The 19,146-nt window shown below is 45.7% G+C and overlaps 1 protein-coding gene across 2 annotated transcripts in view; it reads left to right on the top strand.

Moving 5' to 3' along the window:
• Positions 1–19,146, top strand: part of LOC140912510 (NACHT, LRR and PYD domains-containing protein 12-like) — a 181,199-nt gene that overhangs the window by 47,126 nt on the left and 114,927 nt on the right. The window lies entirely within an intron of this gene.

Here is a 19,146-nt window from a genome sequence, read left to right as displayed (position 1 = left end):
CCCCTCCATTCCTATCTCTTTCCATTTAGCTAATCCCCACCTAGCAACTCCTACCCAAAGAATTGTGGAAAACCCAAATGCAAAGACTCACCCACCTTTCCTCCACAGCAAAATAACAAACAAAAGGTCACTATTCGTTCTGCTTGTGTGTTCTGTCCCTGTCCCCTCCCTTTTGTCTGTCTTGTCTAATTACATCATAAACTCTTCAGGGGAGGGACTAGCTACTACTCTGTACAGCTCCTAGCACAATGGGTCCCTGTTGCTGGGTGAGCCCTAGGCACTGCTGGAGTTACTAAATTATGTGATTAGATCCTTCCCGTGCCATTGTTGGCACACAGGGTGTAAACCAGTCTCTTCCATTCCCCTCTGTCATCTGCTGCTGCTTGCATTTGCTCTAAGGTGTTGAGATGGACTATTCTGTCCTCTCTGCTAGGGCTTCTGCTCAAGGTTTCTCTTGGGCACCCTTGTTTTCTCACAGAATTTGATTTCCACTTGATGTCTTCATGTGGGAGTCTGTGTTGGCATCTGGGGTACATGCCCCAAATATGTTCAGTGTGCCCTCAGATTGTGTTGGAAATGAGCTGCTCGTTGGTGATTTCTTAGATCTTTTTGTTGGTGATGACGTCTTTCCAACCAATGCCAAGAATCTTTTGTAGGCACTTATTTTCGAAGACTTCTAGTTTTCAGAACAAAGCTTCGTATCTTTCCAGCTCTAGCAGCCTTATCTTAACACCAAGATTATGTTTGAATTGAAGATTCTCAGTTTTGTTCTGGTGCTGAATATCTTTGGTTTCCATACATTGCTGAGTTTAGTGAATGCCTTTCCTATACTTGATGTCTCTTCCTTCTTCAGGTATCGGTTGGTCAATATGGTGCTGCTGAGATAAGAAAGTAGAAGAATTTGTCTGATATTTTTGCATTCCAATGTGCTGTTACTGCTTGACCTTTGGGTTTCAAGGATGCTTGTTTTAGCATAATTTACTGTGAGCCCTGCTTGCCTGCTATTTTCACCAAGTTGTCTGACTTTCTAACTTTTCAGGGCTGTTGCTCAGTAGTGCAATATCATTAGCTAAGTCTCGGTCTTCTTGGCATTTGCTGTCTACCTATGCTATACTCGTATTTGTGTTACTAATACACTTCTGCATTGCTGCATCTTGTGTCTGTGTCTGGCAGTCCCAATCCCTGTTAAAGTGTGGAGGGTTGAGTGCAGGGCTAAACACATAGTCTCATAAAAACACCTCACCAGTTATAGAAAAAGAATGAGGCTACCATTCTGATAAAAATGAACACTGCTTCCCCTTTGTGCTTCAGGAAGGCTCCTGATGAAAGCCAGTCTCTGGAAGCCAAGGCCCTGTAAAGTTGGATGTTGACAGCAAGAAAACTCTTCAGGGCTGGTTACTGGAATGTGAGAACAATGTTTCACACACCAAAGATCTTGCAGCTCATGAGAGTTATGGAAAACTATAGACTTGAAAGCCTGGGCTTCGGTGGATAAGAAGTACTTCAGGCAAGAGAAGAAACATCTGATTTACTCAAGTCATAGTGACAACAAGCACTCAGAGGGAGTAGTTCTCATTCTGACAGATTCTTCAGAAAAATCATTCATCAGCTGGGAACCTACTAACCAACTCATCATAGATGCCAGACTCCAAACCAGATTCCTAAAGATGTCAGTTATACAGTGCTTTGCACCAGCTAATCAGGTTGCTAGAAAGGGAGCCCAGAGGATGATGTTCTGTGCTGCTGTGAGTCTGTGCTGCTCCCGTGTCATTTGTGGAGCTCTGGTGTTAACGGCACCAGCGTAGCTTGTACCTTGCTGGTTCAGCAGATCTCAGTGTTAATCATAAAGAAAGACCACGGGCTCGGTTCTCTGGTGAAAGCTCGGTCAGGTTCATTATGGACAAGGTGCAGTTTCAGAGCCCCGACTCAGTGGTTACAGTTATACTGACACAAGTATGCCCGTGACAATCAACAGAATGTTGTCCCCTAGACAAAGAAACCACAGACTTCTTATGACTTCTCCTTTTATACCTTGGTACAAACAAGTTGCATATTACACTCCAGATGTTCTTAGTTACCATCCTTGTACCTGATAGCTCAAACAAAACTTTCTCATCCATTATCCTGTCATTCTCTCCTTATCTCAAAGGGGTCTCTGGGTTCTTGTACCATCCCCGCAGACCAGGAATGGGTTTACTTGATTATCTGATACCTAGTGTTACTATTTTGACATGGCCTACTTTGGTCCACGCTCTTACTATGGTTCATACTTTTAGCCATGCCTAGGTCTCAAGCAAGGCCTCCAGATGATAGCAGGTGGTGAGCCAGTTGGAACTGGCTGTTATGTTTTGCAGAGGCTCACTTTAAGCAATGCTGATCAGTTACACTGAATGAAGCAGACCTCTGTCAGACTCCCTGGCTCTATCTGATCATTGAGTAGCACAGGAGGTTCATTTTAAGTTGAGTTGCATCAATCAGTGGATTCTTAAGTATAGCCAGAGTGCTGCATGCTCAAAATTGGGGGATAGATTTCCCTCCTCAAAACCAGATGTTGTGAATACTAGCTAGTAGCAATCCTGGATGCTTTTACTATCTTTCACCAGCCAAAAAGATCTAGAATCAGACTCATTGGTCAAGGATCAGATATTTTCTAGTGATTCCTGTTTTGTGAATAGTCAGAATTGTGAGAAGGAGGCTGTCATTTTATCCCTGATGGCCACAGCGGCCATCCCGGATGCGGAAGAGCTTCTCTGTGAAGTGAGTGCCCAGTTCCTTTCAGTGAGAGGTGCTGGGCTCTGGAGATGAGAGGAGACAACTAGACTGATAAAGTTATTAACAGTGATATGTGACTTAGTATTGCTATGGCAGAGAAGAAGGAGAATCTCTTGGCCTCTTCATGGCTAAGGAGCGGGCATACAAAAATTCTTTGTACAGACGTTTATTTCTTCTTGTGTTTCTCAACACTGACACTTGGGTTTTCATTGCTCCTGCTTCATCTGTCACGGGTGGGAGAAACCACAGAGCTTTGTGAGTGCCAAGGAGGGGTGGAGGTACTTAGAACCCAGTGTTGAGAGCTGTGGTCAGTCAGTGATTATCATGTCTCTCTGGCTCGTCTCATCCTTTTGTGCTGGGCTAGGGTACCAGTGTTTTGTAACAATAACTCGCTCCTTGAACTCTCTGAAGCAGACCATGAAAGTAAGTCACAGACCAGGCTGAAAGTCAGTGTTTCCATTTTGCAGCACATTCTGAAAAAAAAATCAGAATGAAAAGTAGGAATTTTGAAGTTTTCCCCTGGAATGGAAAAAAAAAAAGAACCATTTTTTAAATAATCAAAACATTTTGTTTCAACAATATGTTAAAGAAATTAAGCCTGGGGGACCAAGCACTGTGTCTCCCAGTTGAACCCAGGGCTCCCAGGTCTTCTAAGCTCCCAGCTCCCCGTCAGTCGGCTAGAAACCCTGGAGGCAATGACTGAACCAGAGCTTCAAGGCTCCCAGCTCTGTAGCAGGGAGTCAGGAGCTGAAGCCCTGCCCAAATTGCAGTTCTGAGGGCTCGCAAGGCTCCCTAGAGTGGAGCCTGAAGCCAAGCCCCAGCCAGAGCAGAGTTTCCTGGGCTTCCAGATGCTTAGCCACTAACTTTCACAAATTCAGTAGTTTTACTTTCTGTTAGAACATCAGCAGCAAACACGGACTGCTTCAACCTTGTTTCTTAATTTAATGTAAATGATGTATGTAGATTATAGCAAATTTAAGCCTTAGCATGGGATGTCTTAATTTCAAATTTAATTTTAAATACATTTTTTTAAATATAAACCTATATAATGTATATACTACTCTGATTTCAATGAAAGCTGATTTAAAGAATTTTTTTTTATAAACTGCTTTTTTTTCTACACCCTACTTACTTGCAATGTCAAATTTAAGGCAAAAGCAGAACACGACAGTAGGTTTATTTCTGCAGGGCTGGCTTGTTGACGTTACTGCTTTGAAGTCAAGACTAAAACCAAAGATTTAAGTTTGTGCAAAGCGGGATATTTTAGCTTGCGTTATAACATATTTGCATGAGGGGATCTTGTTTCACCAACTCTGACTGCAAGCCAAACACTCTGGCCATTGAGTTACCAAATTTGGCCCTTTTACAGAAACTCTTCCACAATTTTAGACCCACTTTACTGGCTATGGGGCTCCCTGCAGCTCACTGTTCACCACCAGGTATAGCATGGATTTGCTCCGCAGAACCTCCACGTGCTTGTCCTTTACTCATGGTGTGTGGCCCAGCAGTTCGATGGTCCAAATGATGCTTATCAGCCACTGTCGTGTGTGTGGGGAGCTGTCTTGTTTGGGTTCCAGTGTTTCAACCAAAAGTGTCTCCCATGAGCTTCTCTTGTCACCAAGTGAACAATCACCAATTTATTCTTTCCTGTGCAGACACTGGACCTCAGGTGCTAGCCGAATAAATTCCACATTTTGTTTAGGGTAGTTGTATTTTTTATTACATTAAAGCGACAGCTCTGCTATAGTTAATGTTCAGACCAGCTCCCTGTCCCCCGCTTTCCTCTGTGTGCTTGGATCTGGGAGCAGCTGCCCATCCATGGAAGTCTGACCCTCATCCCTTTCCCCCCTCAAATGAGGCGGGTGCCAGGGGGCTTGCCTGTTGGGGGTGTCTGAGCCCGTTTCCCTACCCTGCATGTGAGCCAGGATCCTGGAAGATCCTTAGAACAGGCATGCTCAGAGGATGTACCAAGAACACACTCCTGAGGCAGGTGTGCTTGACACACATCAGAAACTTTCCAGCACTGAGGGGGGAAGGGAACACCCACAGAAATGAATGGAGCAGTTCACATGTCTCAGAGCTATTTTTTCAGTCTGTCTTCATCTCCATGGGTTATTCTCTTTTAGCTGAGAACATCTCATTGAGATGAATGGGCCATTACCACCCCTCTGAGCCTTCAACTTTGAGGTGTGAAACCCACCTTGAGTAGAAATTTGAGAATGAACTGTCAATGTCTGAGAAAAACTTAAGGTAAACGCCCACACAACCTTAACTCTGCCCTCTCTGAGTGATGTCTTAGAATGCCCATAACACACACATTTGCACTCTGCCTTTTCATTTTGATGGACAGGTGCTACCTGCCCTTGACCTACACTCAAACACTGAGCCTACTCCCCGGAGAGAATACCACATCTGTAAAATGTAACAGCCACTTCATACCCTTTTACAATCCCTTCAGACCTGCACACAGGTTGACACCTAAACCTTTACTTTCCCCTACCCATCCTTAAATCCACAGACTGCTCTCATATCCCACCTCACCACTGACACTAGCCATCGCACCCACTGCCCTGCTCCTGACACAACCTCCACAATTCTATACTGGAATGATGCCGACTGGAACCTCATGGTTCACATGCAGCTCTTTTCTTTGAGAATACACACAGAGGAGACTCAGACCCAGATCTCCTCATATCACAGTCACAGTTCTACGATGACACTCCTCAGACTAATCCCTACATCTCCTCGTATCACGATCACAGCTCTTCCAAGATGCTACAATTTATTCCTCCGCCATTCAATACAGTTACACCTAACACAGTGAATGAATCTAGAGGGCATGCACTTAATTCCCAGTGGCTATTGCCAGCTCCAGGGGGCAGAGTTAAGGTTGTATGGGTGTTTACCTTCGCTCTATATTTCCTGGTTTTCTGAAGTATGAGAAGGGCATAAGCTGTCACCGAGCAACTCTGAATTAAACAAGATTTTTGTTATTTAATTATTAGTGTATTACAGTATTGTTTAAGTGCCCCATCCATGATCAGGGTCTCAGTGTGTTAGGCACTGGACATGTTGTAAGGGCAGGTGTCGCCAGGCGGTTCTGTTATAGTCTTCCAAGTTCTTTTTTAGCACGTAAGCAAGATTTTAGTCTTGGGGCAACACGTGTTTTGTTTGTTTTATTGGATTTTGCAAGATTTGGTGGATATGCAGTCCTGGGAAGGAGGGAGCTGTGCCAGCAGCCAGAGAGTTTGCTGTCTGACTTGCACTGGGATTACAGTCTATTCTGGTGGCAAGTTTCTCCTTGGGAGTTTGGTGTTGGGCTGAGATCCCTGAAAGAGGAGGCAGCCCATTTTGCTGTGTGACTATCTCTCCACTTGATTCCAGCTGCCAACTAGACATTGAGCCATTGATAACGACCCGTTGAGCCCAACAATCTAGCCAGCTTTCTATCCACCTTATAGTTCATTCATCCCATCCATAATTCTTTAACTTGCTGGCAAGAATACTGTGGGAGACCGTATCAAAAGCTTTGGTAAAGTCAAAATATATCACATCCACTACTTTCTCCATATCCACAGAGCCAGATATCTCATCAGAGAAGGCAATCAGGTTGGTCATGCATGGCTTTCCCTTGGTGAATCCATGTTGACTGTTCCTGATCACCCTCCTTTCCTCCAAGTGCTTCAAAATGGATTCCTCGATGACCTGTGTGTGAGGGGTTTTTGTTTTTGTTCACTACGTAAGCTTTCCAACTAGTAAAAAAATTTCAAATAGAGACACAACTTAGATAAATTCCTAACTCACTTGCAGAGGTAGGTGGCATCAGGGCTGTAACATAACTTCACACTTAAAAAATGGCTCTTATATGCATTTTAAGACTTTAACTGCAGGTGATGGCATTTGAAGGAACTCTACTGTGAGAAACCAAGATCTGGAAAATTAACATAAAGCTGCTTAGCTCTGGTGCAGAGTTGGGTTTGTTTAGAATACAGGGTAGATTTGTTGTTGACCAGACATGGTCAGTCATGTTTCATGTCTGTAAAATACAGGTGTGGATTGAACTTTGGATTCCTTGCCTTTAGGCAGAGAGGTGCAGTTTGTGCTCTATTATTCACTGGCTGCCTCTGTCCCAAACGGTCTCCTCCAGAAGCTGGAGAGTGCCAGAGTTTAGGGATGCTCCAGCTACACCCCATCCTCCTGGCCACTGTCCCTGTGCTGGCATGTGGGGATGGGGGCATGGTGAAGGAACCACTATGGGTAGGGCTGCCATCAGTGGCTTCTGTACAGAGAGAATCCTTCTGTGGCCATGGAAGAGCAGTTTAGGATTGCTGTGCGCTGCTGGTGCCTCAAATATTATTTTCTTTCATCTACTCACTTTTGACCGTCTAAGAAAACCTTCCATACATGGGGAAGTGTAATAACTTCCCTACAAAAAGGCATCATTAGATTTAAAGTTATAAATGCCTCTCTATGAACTTGAAACACTGTTAAAACACTGGCAGTATGTTGTTGTGCTGGAAGGTGTTAATGGCTGCCAGCAGTCACAGGATAGGTTAAAGCTTATGGGTCTGCCAACCAGCCTTCATTGAGGCTAAATAGGAGGACCAATTAAATATCCTTTTATATAGTAATAGGAGAAACAATAGGCCACATGGAAAGGCAGATGAGAAGTTTCACCATCCAGCTTGAGCAGTTTTTCTGAAGTCTGGTTGCAAATGCAGGGGGTAGGAGATGTGTTTGATGGCAGCGGTGTCTGTGTGTGTGATAGCCAGTAGGGGACGTAAGCCATAAGAAAGGGATCAGAAGATGAGAGAAGCTGTGGGGAGCTTGACCCTGAGAAGGAGCCCTGAGAGACAGAGATCCCTGAGCACTGCAGTGGCTGGAAAGGCAGGCTTGGGGATTTCTGAGCCCAGACCTTTTTCAAAAATGTGTTAAACTGTTTCTTTCCTTTATGTCTGGCAGATAAGTCATCAGGCTGTCAACATTTCAATCTCCACTGAGCCCACTGTTATTCATAACCCAGCTATGGTGCCCTTTGAGAAAATAAACTGTTCCTCCTATTCCATCAATTGATTTTCAGTCTAAAAGGGCATATGTTTATCGAATATTATGGCCCCTCCTCTTTTTGTTTCTTTGGCTAAAGACAAAGAATCTGCAGAAATAAATTACCTCTAATGCCCATAAACCCCACTCTCCCTGAGAATCAGTCTCCTGCAGCAGAATGTTCTGGAAGTAGGGTCTTTTTTATTTTTTTTATTTTTTCCCATTTCTTTGACATTCAAAATGTTGTTTTAAAGGGTAGAACTACTGATAATAATAATTTATTTTTCTGAAGATTTTAAAAACTGTGTGTGCGTGTGACATATCATTGTAGAAGACAGACTTATGAGCAGCCTTACATTGCCTTACTGAAGTAGCTCCCACCTGGACCATTAGCAATCCACCTGCCAGCATGCAAGCCACACTCTGAGTGTCTGTGTGTAACTGCAGCCTGCCAGCCACACTTAGGTTACCCTCTTCTTCTCACCAGTCTGGGTTATATTTCAGGATGACCCCAACACACACCCAGTCCAAGATTTCCCCACAAAATGTATGTTCTATACTGCCCAGCTCTCTTCTGTAGAGTACAAATTATATAAAGTCTGTCATTTCTTTCATAGAAATAATATGCCAGTTTACTATTTCAAACACTACAATTTAAACACACTGGATTAGATAAAACAATAAAACCAGTTTATTAACTACAAAGAGATTTAAAGTGAGTACAAGTAATGAGGCATAAATGGCAAAAATGGTTACAAGAAAAATAAAGATAAAATATTTACTAATGCCAACTTAACAAACTACATTAGATTGAAAGCAAAAATTCCCACAACATGCTTCCGCAGATCACTGACCCAACTGATAGGTCAGAACCCCTCCACCATTCCAGTGCTGCTCCCTTTGTCTTTCTGGTGCCACGAATTCAGTGGGCAGAGAGAGAGGTGTATCCCTGGGGTGTCTGTCACTCCTTTTAATAGTCCTGTCCCCACTTTGAGAAGCATTTCCAGTTGGGATTTGGGAGACAAAAAGTCTATGGGGAAGGATGTGCCCTGCTGCTTTTCCCTCTCCTGTTTAATCCTCCTTTATCTCCCCTTCCTGCTTGATGACTGTTTCCTGAATACAAATTCTGCAGAGCGCACATTCCTTTGCTTGAGGCTGATCTGTTTGCCATCCTCAGTTTGGATCATGTGTTAGTAACACCGTATAGTGGAATCTTATAACTTCACACACAATATTGCCACACATATTTTACCAGGACAATAATGACCAGCAAATCATGAGTTCTCAAATGATACCTCACAAGGCATATTTTGGACAAAGATTATTATGATAGTTTGCAAGATGTGGACACAGGTAATCTCGGCACAATTTTGGGTGGTGGGGGGTTGTTTTTGTTTAGTTTTTTCCCTTTCTTTTCACTAAAGATTGCAATCCAGCTAGTCTTTTCCTCTAATTTATAATTGAGGATTGTCTGCAGAGAGGCTGTCTGATGTGTTGAATTCTGTTGTGGGAAATGGCTCTCCCATTTCTAATTAAATTGTATAAAATGGTGGGCCTTGATATGGCATGATTTCAGTTTGTAAACTTCCACACCTATCCCATTTATTATTTTCCCTCCCTGCTCCTACATTCCCTTTCATTTAAATCCAAACAAAAAATACCAAAATATCATATAAATCTGTCCCCAAATGACAGTGGTTTCCTAAGACCCTGTACTCTCTGAATAACACTTGGACTAAAAGGGAAACAATCCAGGGAAGTACATTCTCCATATATGGGACCTCAGCCCTCAACCCCAGGGATAAATTACCATCTGATCATTTGAGTTACAGGTGAAGGATTTACACAGAATCCCAGAGTACCCCTCTGATTCCCTCTCTCTTTTCTCCAGTCTCCTCCATCTCTGAGCTCCCCCTTATATGCACCCCCTTCATAGCCTTTATTTTCTCTATTTTTTAATACAGAACACAGCTACCACAGAGTTTTTCCCACTCCAGTGAAACCAACTTCAGAGAATTTGCTTTACAGTGTTGAGATAATTACTGTTCATCTGCTTGTTCTGAAGGACTTCCAATAGTTTGCTTCTGGTTAATATTTAGGGCATGGCTACACTTGCAGATGTAGAGCTCTGTGAGTTAAACCAACTCTTGGAGACCGCAGCAGGGAAAGCGCTGCCAAGTGTTCACACTGTCAACTGCAAGAGCAGTGGCGTGGCCGCATTTGCGGCACTTGCAGCGGCATTGGGAGCGGTGCATTATGGGCAGCTATCCCACAGAGCACCTCTTCCCATTCTGACACTGCAGCTTGTGGGAAGGTGGCGGAGGTGGGATAGCTGCCCATAATGCACCACTCCCAATGCCACTGCAAGTGCCGCAAATGTGGCCACACCACTGCGCTTTGCATGCCAGCAATCCCTGTGCTTCCATCCACATTTGGCGCCATCTTTCAATGGTTTTGGTACTGCGTGCTCTGTTTTCCCTTTCGGTCTGCGGGAATGGATCCCAATCTTGTGAGGAATATGCTGATGGGTCTCCCCAGCACATCATGAATCATGCAAGTCTGGGATGACGAGCAGTGGCTGCAGAACTTTCAGATGAGAAATGACACTTCCATGGGACTGTGTGCTGAGTTTGCCCCCACCCTGCAGCACAAGGACACGAGACTGAGAGCTGCCCTGCTGGTGAAGAAGTGGGTGTCTATTGCAGTTTGGAAGCTGGCAACTCCAGACAGCTACCAATCGGTCACTAACCAGTTTGGAGTGGAAAAGTCGACAGTTGGAATCGTGTTGATGCAAGTTTGCAGGGCCATGAATCGCATCCTGCTCAGAAGAACCGTGACTCTGCACAACGGGCATGACATTGTGGCCAGCTTTGTACAAATGGGTTTCTCTAACTGTGGAGGTGTGATAGATGGGACACATATTCCAATTCTGGCACCAGACCACCGAGCCTCTGAATTCATAAATTGGAAGGGGTATTTCTCTATGGTTCTCCAGCCACTTGTGGATTATGTGGGCATTTCATTGACATTAATGGAGGCTGGTCCAGAAAGGTGCATGGTGCACGCATCTTTCGGAACACAGGCCTGTTCAGGAAGCTGCAAGCCAGGACTTGCTTCCCAAACCAGAAGATCACCATAGGGGAAATCGAAATGCCCACTGTGATCCTTGGAGACCCCGCTTACCCTTTAATGCCGTGGCTCATGAAACCCTACACAGGGAGCCTTGACAGCAGCAAGGAGTGGTTCAACAACAGGCTGAGTCAGTGCAGAATGACTGTTGAGTGTGCTTTTGGCCATTTAAAGGGCCTCTGGTGCTGTCTGTTTGGGAAGCTGGACCTGGCCAATGACAACATCCCCACAGTTACAGCCGTGTGCTGTACCCTCCATAACATTTGTGAAGGGAAGGGTGAAATCTTTACTCAGGCATGGACCACGGAGGTTCAATACCTGGAGACTGAATTTGAACAGCCAGAGACCAGGGCTATTAGAGGGGCCCAGTGCGGGGCTGTAAGGATTAAGGATGCCTTGAGGGAGCAATTGGATGCTGAAAGCCACCAGTAATGTTTGGTTCCCTGCACGAGAGTGAAGTGCAGTGGTTCCAATGCTAGTAGGCATCTGTGTTTGCTACGTATGATGCACTGACTTGCACAACCAATATTCCAATTGTAGTTGCTGCTTGTTGTGTGCTCCACAATATCTGTGAGAGTAAGAGGGAGATATTTATGGCAGGGTGGGAGGTTGAGGCAACTCGCCTGGCGGCCAGTTTCCCACAGCCAGACAACAGGGCGATTAGAAGAGCACAGCAGGGTGCGCGGCACATCAGAGAAGCTTTGAAAGCCAGTTTCATGACTGGCCAGGGTACGGTGTGACAGTTGTGTTTGTTTCTCTTAAAGTTACCCGCCCCCTATATATATGAAAGGAAATAAAGTCACAATTGTTTAAAAAAAGTTCTTTTTTATTTGTTGCACAAAACACTGAGAGAAATCAGAAGCTAGATGGAGGAAGAGGGTGGAGGAAGAGGGAAGGACAAGTCCAGAAACCAAATCAAAATTTAGGATATGCCAGCTTTCAGCTGCTTGTGCAATCCTCTGGGGTTGACTGTGTGGGTCCCCGTAGCCTCACCCCCGCCATGTTCTTGGGCGTCTGGGTGAGGAGGCTATGGAACTTGGGGAGGAGGGAGGGTGGTTATACTGGGGCTGCAGCGGCAATCTGTGATCTTGCTGCCTTTCCCGCATTAGATCCACCATACAGCGGAGCATGTCAGTTTGCTCCCCCATGAGCTTGACCATAGTGTCCTGCCTGCTCTCATCGCGCACGTCCCTCCTCTCTTCGTATTCATGTAACACTTTATGCAACTCCGCAATTGTTTGCCTCCACGCATTCAACTGGGCCCTATCAGTGCGGGAGGACTGCATGAGCTCAGCAAACATGTCGTCCTGAGTTCGTTTTTTCTGCCTTCTAATCTGGACCAGCCTCTGGGACAGAGTAGATAGGGGCCGCATTGAAACATTTGCACCTCTGCAGGAGGAGAAAAAGGGAGGGTAGTATTTTAAAAGATACATTTTAGAGAACAAAGGGGACACTCTTTCTCAGTGAAACAGGAAATTCATAGTACACAGCACATGTTCTTTCTGTACAAGGTCTCATTTTGCCTCTTATACTGAAGTGCCTGCCACTTTGGTGTGAGTAAGCCACCACATGGGGCCAGGAAACAGAATTCAGCTTGCAGGCAGCCATGGTAAGCCCTAGGGGCATGCAGGGTTCTGCTTCTTCCGCATTTCAATGCTTTCAAACTGCTGGGCCCCCTTTCCCATAGCAAGCAATGCCTGGTGGGTTTGCCATATAAAAGGAGGGCCTGCGGGCTCTCTGGGATGATCGCTTCACACAACACCTTCCCCCCACACACACACACCGTGTGGCTCCGATGAGGCTCTGAGCAGGGATGAGCCCTTTAAACTAAACGCGAACATCCCAGCACAGCTGGGTTTCTCCCCACCCCCCACCACCTGGCTCTGATCAAGCTCTCATTCACCAGAAGTGCCTTCTCCAGGGTCATGGTCCAGGAGCATGCCTTGGGAGTTGGGGGGAGGCTATTGGCTCCAGCATTAAGAACAGTTCCTGGCTAGGGGGGGAAACAGATTCCCCACTTGCTGCCTGTGCACTGTCCTCCTCCTCTTCATCCTCCAAAAACTCATCCTCCTCGCTCCGTGCTACTCCCCCCTTGCAGGTGTCCATGGATAGTGGTGGGGTAGTGGTGGCATCAACCCGCATAACCACATGCAGCTCATGGTAGAAGTGGCATGTATGGGGCTGTGACCCAGAGCGCCCGTTCGTCTCCCTGGCTTTTTGATACGCTTGCCTGAGCTCCTTGATTTTTGTACAACACTGCTCTTTGTCTCTAGAGTAGCCTCTTTCCGTCATGGCTCTGGAGACTTTAGAGTACGTATTTGCATTTCTTTTTTTGGAACGTAGTTTTGCCATAACAGATTCGTCTCCCCAACATGCAGTGAGATCCAGTACCTCCATTCGGACCATGCTGGAGCTTGTCTGCGAATCCAGGACTGTGTGGTCTCTTGTATGGTGGACTGTGCTGATGGTGACCAAAGAGGAAACTCAAAAGTTCCCAGGGCTCTGACTGCCTACCTGGCTAGTGCATCGGAGTTCAGAGTGTTGTCCAGAGCAGTCACAAGGGAGCATTCTGGGATAGCTCCTGGAGGCCAATATCGTTGAATTGCAACCACAGTACCTGTAACCTGGAACTGTGATCTTGATTTTAGCGCTACTCCACTTGCCGAGGTGGAGTACAGAAATCGGATTAAAGAGCCCTTTAAATAAAAAAAAAACTGGTTTGGTGGTGTGGACGGAATCAGTTTTATTTCAAAGTAACTCGGCTAATTCTGAAATAACCACGTACTGTAGACCAGGCCTTATTCTCCTTTTCATGGTTTCACCATTTTTTAGGATTTTTTTCAGTAGTTTATTATTAGTTTCTACCTCTGCAGTGTCTTCTTTTGTGTCTGAGATTAGGATCATACTATCCCAAGCTATCGGAGTGTCATTTTTTCCTTGCTTAAAGTCTCTCATTGTATAATTCTGATTTTAAAAATAAATCATAGTTTAATTAGGAATTTCCAGTTTACTCAGAAATTTCACACATTCTGCCCAGATGAGGACCTAGCCATATTGTTCAAACCACTTTTCCTCTCCAGACAGGATGACTCTATTTCACTGCATCTAAACTTGAATGTAAAAACATTGCCTACGTTCCAGATAATACAAGAAGAACTGACCACTTCTTCCATGGTTTACGGCACTATGACCACATCTAGTCAATGTTCCAGTGCCCCCCAACTGGCTCCCTGTGAGCTCTACTGCCCCTTTAATGCCATGAACTTAATCCTCCATGAAATTCCCGGGAGGAGCAAGGCCTGGGCCCAGAGAGACCTCCCAGCCAGTAGGAGCAGACACAGAAGCAGCTTCAGCATGGACCAATGGACACTGATGTTTCAGACTGCCTGTTGCATAGGGTTGCCAACTTTCTACTCACACAAACCCAAACACCCTTGCACTGCCCCTCCCCTACTCCTTCTCTGAGCCCCCTCCTCTCAGGCCCTGCTTCTGCCCTAGATAGGAAATTCTGCCAGGGACCTGCTTGCGTTGCCTCCCCCGGAGCTCCGCGCTGCCAGCTGGGAGAGAGGGACCCCTTCTCCGGAGCTGCATGCTGCCGGTAGGGAAAGGGCTGGGGGGAGACCTGTAGACCGAGCCCCAGGGCAGCCTGCCTGACGGACACTGGTTTGTTGTGGCAAGTTGCTCATAATGAAAACAAGGCTGCTGGCAGTGGATTTGTTTTTCATATTTCAAACACACCTAGAGAGTTTCATGAGCTGTAAAGACAGATCTAAAACAGAAGCCAACACTATGGGCCTCTGAACCAGACTGACTGCTTCCCCTTAGCACTCTTCATTACCTTCATTTTAACTTCTTTGATATATTGCAATATTTCCAGCCTCTAGGAAATCTTAAGAGTATGAGATCCAGCTCCCAATGCTCTTTATTGTTTGTAAATCACAGAAGGGGAAGTTAAAAAAGGTGAGAAGAGATGGAGCAGAGAAATTGGGTAGTGCAGCTTGCAGTCATGGGGATATCTTTCCATCTGCCAGTGGATAAGAATGGCACATCCTACATTGCCTTTTATCCGAGTTCTGATTTTAAATACCACTAAGGAGTTTTAACTGTGGCCTGAATTAACTTGCCCATGGCCCTGTATTAATTTGTCAGTGTCAAAGATGATCCCTGTATTTAGTCAAGAGTGTGGGGTTTTTTTCCTCCATCTACACATGTCAAGAAGCTTCCAACCTTTTGTTTCAGATGCAGACCTAATCACAATTCTGGAGGTCTTTATCACCTTGAGATTGAATTACTGCAGTGTGTTCTGTTTGGGATCATATAAGACAATTCAGAAAGTTCAGCTAGGGTAGACTGTACTTGCCTATTTATAAAGTGGAACATCAACACACTTGTGCTATAATGTCTGCACTGGCTTCCTACTGATTTTATGCAAAATGTAAAGGTCCCATTTTCATCTATAAAACCTTAAATGGAATAGGTGATGGCTACCTAAGAAACCACATCTCTTCTTACACAGTATGGCAGCAGATGTAATCAGCTGAGCAGCAGACCTAACCCAAACCTCTGCCAAGCACTGAGCCCCCTCCCACACTCCAAACCCTCATCCCCAGCCACACCCCAGAACCCTCACCCCAGAGCCCTCACCCCCAGCCAGAGCCCTCATCCCCCCACACCCCAACCCTCTGCCCTACCCTGAGACCCCTCCTACACTCCGAACCCTTTGGCCCCACCCCATTAACTTTGTTCTGTGCAACAGTATGGAGGTGATTAGTCACACATCACCTCCATATTGGTGCACATAACAAGATTCCTTCCGCCCATGATTGGGAAAATACTGTTCTCAAATCAGTCCAGTCTACAAATGATGACAATTTGTTATTTTTTTTTTGCATTTCATGGTACAAGCTCATATTCTTGTATGATTACAGACTTTTGTATTTCATGGTACAAGCTCACAATGTAGTATGATTACAGACTTTTGCTTTAACGAACAGAAAAAAGTATTGGAAAATGCATACAGTATATCACCTGGGTCTAAGTATTTCCCAAACTTTCAAAAACATGACTATTTTGAGTGAATAGCTGCATTATCAATCATATTTAGAAGGTTTCTGACACTTTTGGTGAAAATTAAACTTTTTATTTGAGTTGTTGCCATGTTTGTGATTTTCAAATTTTTCTCAGATTGGATAATCAATAATGTTTAATCATTAGAGAAAAAACACGCCACTTCCCATATCTACGTCCACCCTGGTGATTACTGCCAAATATGTGCCTAACATGACAGCAATGAAATTTTTCTAGCTCATGGGTTACCCCTTAGTGCCCAGAATGGGTCTGGTCTGGTAATCTAGTAAAAATAAGGGGTTTTAGTCCTGCTTCAAGTGTAAATCTGCATGTAAACTTAATCATGGAGCTGCTAATGCCTTTGTGAACATTCCTGTCTCCCACTGAGTGATGTTGCATTTGGATTGTGTATGCATCTGCTGGGAAATAATCAAATCTATTTTGGGGTCATGTGGTTTTGATGTATTCCCCATCTCTTTACAGTACATCACAATATGACATATTAGCAAACCATCCTAGTACAGAATTCCAGATGAAAACAATGAGTGCTCTTGTAATTTTGATAGAACACAATTTTGCCCTTAAATGTATGGCAGATTTCTAAAACACTGCAAATGGCACCTGACATTTCAAAAACATCTGAGTCAGTCCAACCTTCCCTCTCCCTGTCCCCACACTCACACACACTAGAGTTCCCTCACTTCCAGGGAACCCATTTTGAATTTTTGTTTTCCCCACCAACAGCTCTTCAAATGTTTGCTTGGGTCAGGTCTGGTCAGTAGTTAGATCTTTTTGAATTCTTCCAACACACTTTAGCAAATCACAATAGGTATCATGGTGAGAAGCCTCATCAGTAGCTCAGGCCCTAATGTTCAATACCTGATTGGTAGGTAGCTCTTCCTTAAGAGCCTCAATCATGAGGGGGAAAAAGAAAAAAAAATAGGTCATGTTGGTTAAAAAATATGGGGGCCCTTCTGATACTGAGAAACATGAGGGGCTAAGCACAGCTCTATGCAAGAGAAAGGATGGTCGTGTCATTAAATCACTAGATCAAAACTCAGACTCTCTGTGTGACCTTGGGCAAGTCATTCAATCTCTTATGGATCTCAATTCTCCATTTGAAAAATGAGAATAATAATATTTCCTTACCCTACCATTCACCTGTCTGGTCTGTTTAGATTGTAGGATCCTCAGGGCAGGGTCTGTCTGTGTGTAGTGTTGCTCCTTCTTCTCGCACCAGTGTCCTGTTCTGACACCAGCATTACCCTCAGCCAAGTGGTGGCAGGTGTCCAGCACATTGCAGATCAGAGGAGAAATCGGTGACAGGGAGTCTGGGTAAACTCTAAGTGAAACTTGTCATATTTACATTTATTCACCTGTTTTGGAATGAGAGGGTCAACAGCAGAGGCTCCTCTTCCAGAGATCTGAGCCCAGCACCAAATTCCCAAAGAGAAACTCTGCCTCCAGAATGGACTCTGATCAGCACCCAGGGCAAAGAACAAACTCTATTACTGTTGGCACAGCTATGTCCTTCCCAAAGCTTACCCCCAACACCACTGCTCATATGGGGGGTGTCTTTCCTTTTTTATCCCAGTTGGGTCCTTCTTTACCATCATGTGTCTTCTCCCCACTTTGGGTCCTTTTTCTCCTCAACTTCTTGTTTGTCTTCCCTCCTTTCTTACCTTTATATTTTGTGGAGCTCTTCTCTGTTGATTCATCAAGAACACCCTCTCCCTACCTCCCCTGTCTAGGGTTTATCTCTGTATTTTCCCACATACACCCATGAATTTATTTCTTCCTCTCTTCAACACAAACATAGATTCTCTCATCGCATTGGGGCACCTCTCTTCCTCTCTCCAAAATATCTCAGGGGCTCTACCAACCATGACAGAACTTGGGGGACCGCAGGGATTGGGGGCTTCTCTCCCTAATACAAATTCAGGGCTCCTTTTCTCTCTCAAACATTAGGACTTTCCTCCCCATTTGGCAAAGCAACCATATTTTGAAGGCAATTGTAGTGATGGAGGAGGCCGTGCAGGTGACAGATGCGATGGGTGGGGTGTCTCTACATGTGTGCAAGATTTGGCAGCTGTTGGGGGTGCAGAGGGTTCCCTCTGAGCCCTGGAGGGAGGGTGGATGGTGGAGTGGTAGAATATGACAGCCATACTGGGGGCTAGTCATTGAGATGCACATGGTCATAGCCAGGCTGCTGCCATAGTTCCACACTCTGCTGGCTGGCAGCTCCACCAGGAGCCCAGACTCTGCGGGGAGGGATGCAGAATCCAGCAGAAAATTTCTGTTGCAATAACTCCACCAGTGTTTCTCAAACAGACCCTGGCAACAGGGTCACATGGTCGCCCTCCTCTCAGGGTCTCTTCTTCCCCAAACTTTGGGGATCCCCCTGGTTGTGGGGCTGGTCTCCTCTTTGTCTTCCAATCCCCCCAGCCTTTGCTCCCGGGTCTCAGTGGAAGGTGGGTGTGACGCTGCCAGTGCTGGGCCTTGGTCACAGCTGCCTCCCCTCCCCAGGCCTGGGGCTCAGAGCTGGGGGCAGAGACAGGAGGCGTCTGTGTCCTGCAGGGCAGCAGCAGAGCTAGTGCCGGGGGCGCGGAGGGTCAGGATCTCCCAGCTCCTCCTGCTCTGAGCCTGGCCCAGCTGCCTGGGGAGGGGGCTCCCCCTACAGCCTCCCTGTAGTGATGAGCCTGCTCTGATTGGGTCGCACCATCCCAGGGCTGATCAGTGCCAAGTCCAGCCTGATTGGCTGAGAGCTGGGTAGGTGGGACTTAGGGTAGCCAGATGGCTGTCCCTTAAATTCTGGTTGGTCAGTGGAAAGGGTGAGGGGCGGTGCTTAGTGAGGAAGTTTTACCCCAAACCTTAATCATTATTGGTCAATGGCAGAGGTTTAAGGATTGGGGGGTCTGGGTCATTCACAGTCCTGATTGGTCAAGAGTCAAGTGCAAGGGGTGGGGCTTAGGCAGGAAGTCCCACCCAACACTGGTTTCTCATTGCAATAGGGTGGGGATTGGGAGAGTTGGTGTAGCATGTGGATTGGTCAGGGACAGGGAGGCTGGTGGGTGGGGCCACCTGTCAGAACAGCTGTGACGAGCCCTGTTCACACTGTGATCCCCCTTCTCTGTG

This window comes from Lepidochelys kempii, chromosome 6 (assembly GCF_965140265.1).
Source record: "Lepidochelys kempii isolate rLepKem1 chromosome 6, rLepKem1.hap2, whole genome shotgun sequence".
Lineage (NCBI taxonomy): Eukaryota > Metazoa > Chordata > Testudines > Cheloniidae > Lepidochelys > Lepidochelys kempii.
The sequence above is the reverse complement of the archived record's forward strand: the minus strand, read 5'-3'. Positions and strand labels throughout refer to the sequence as shown.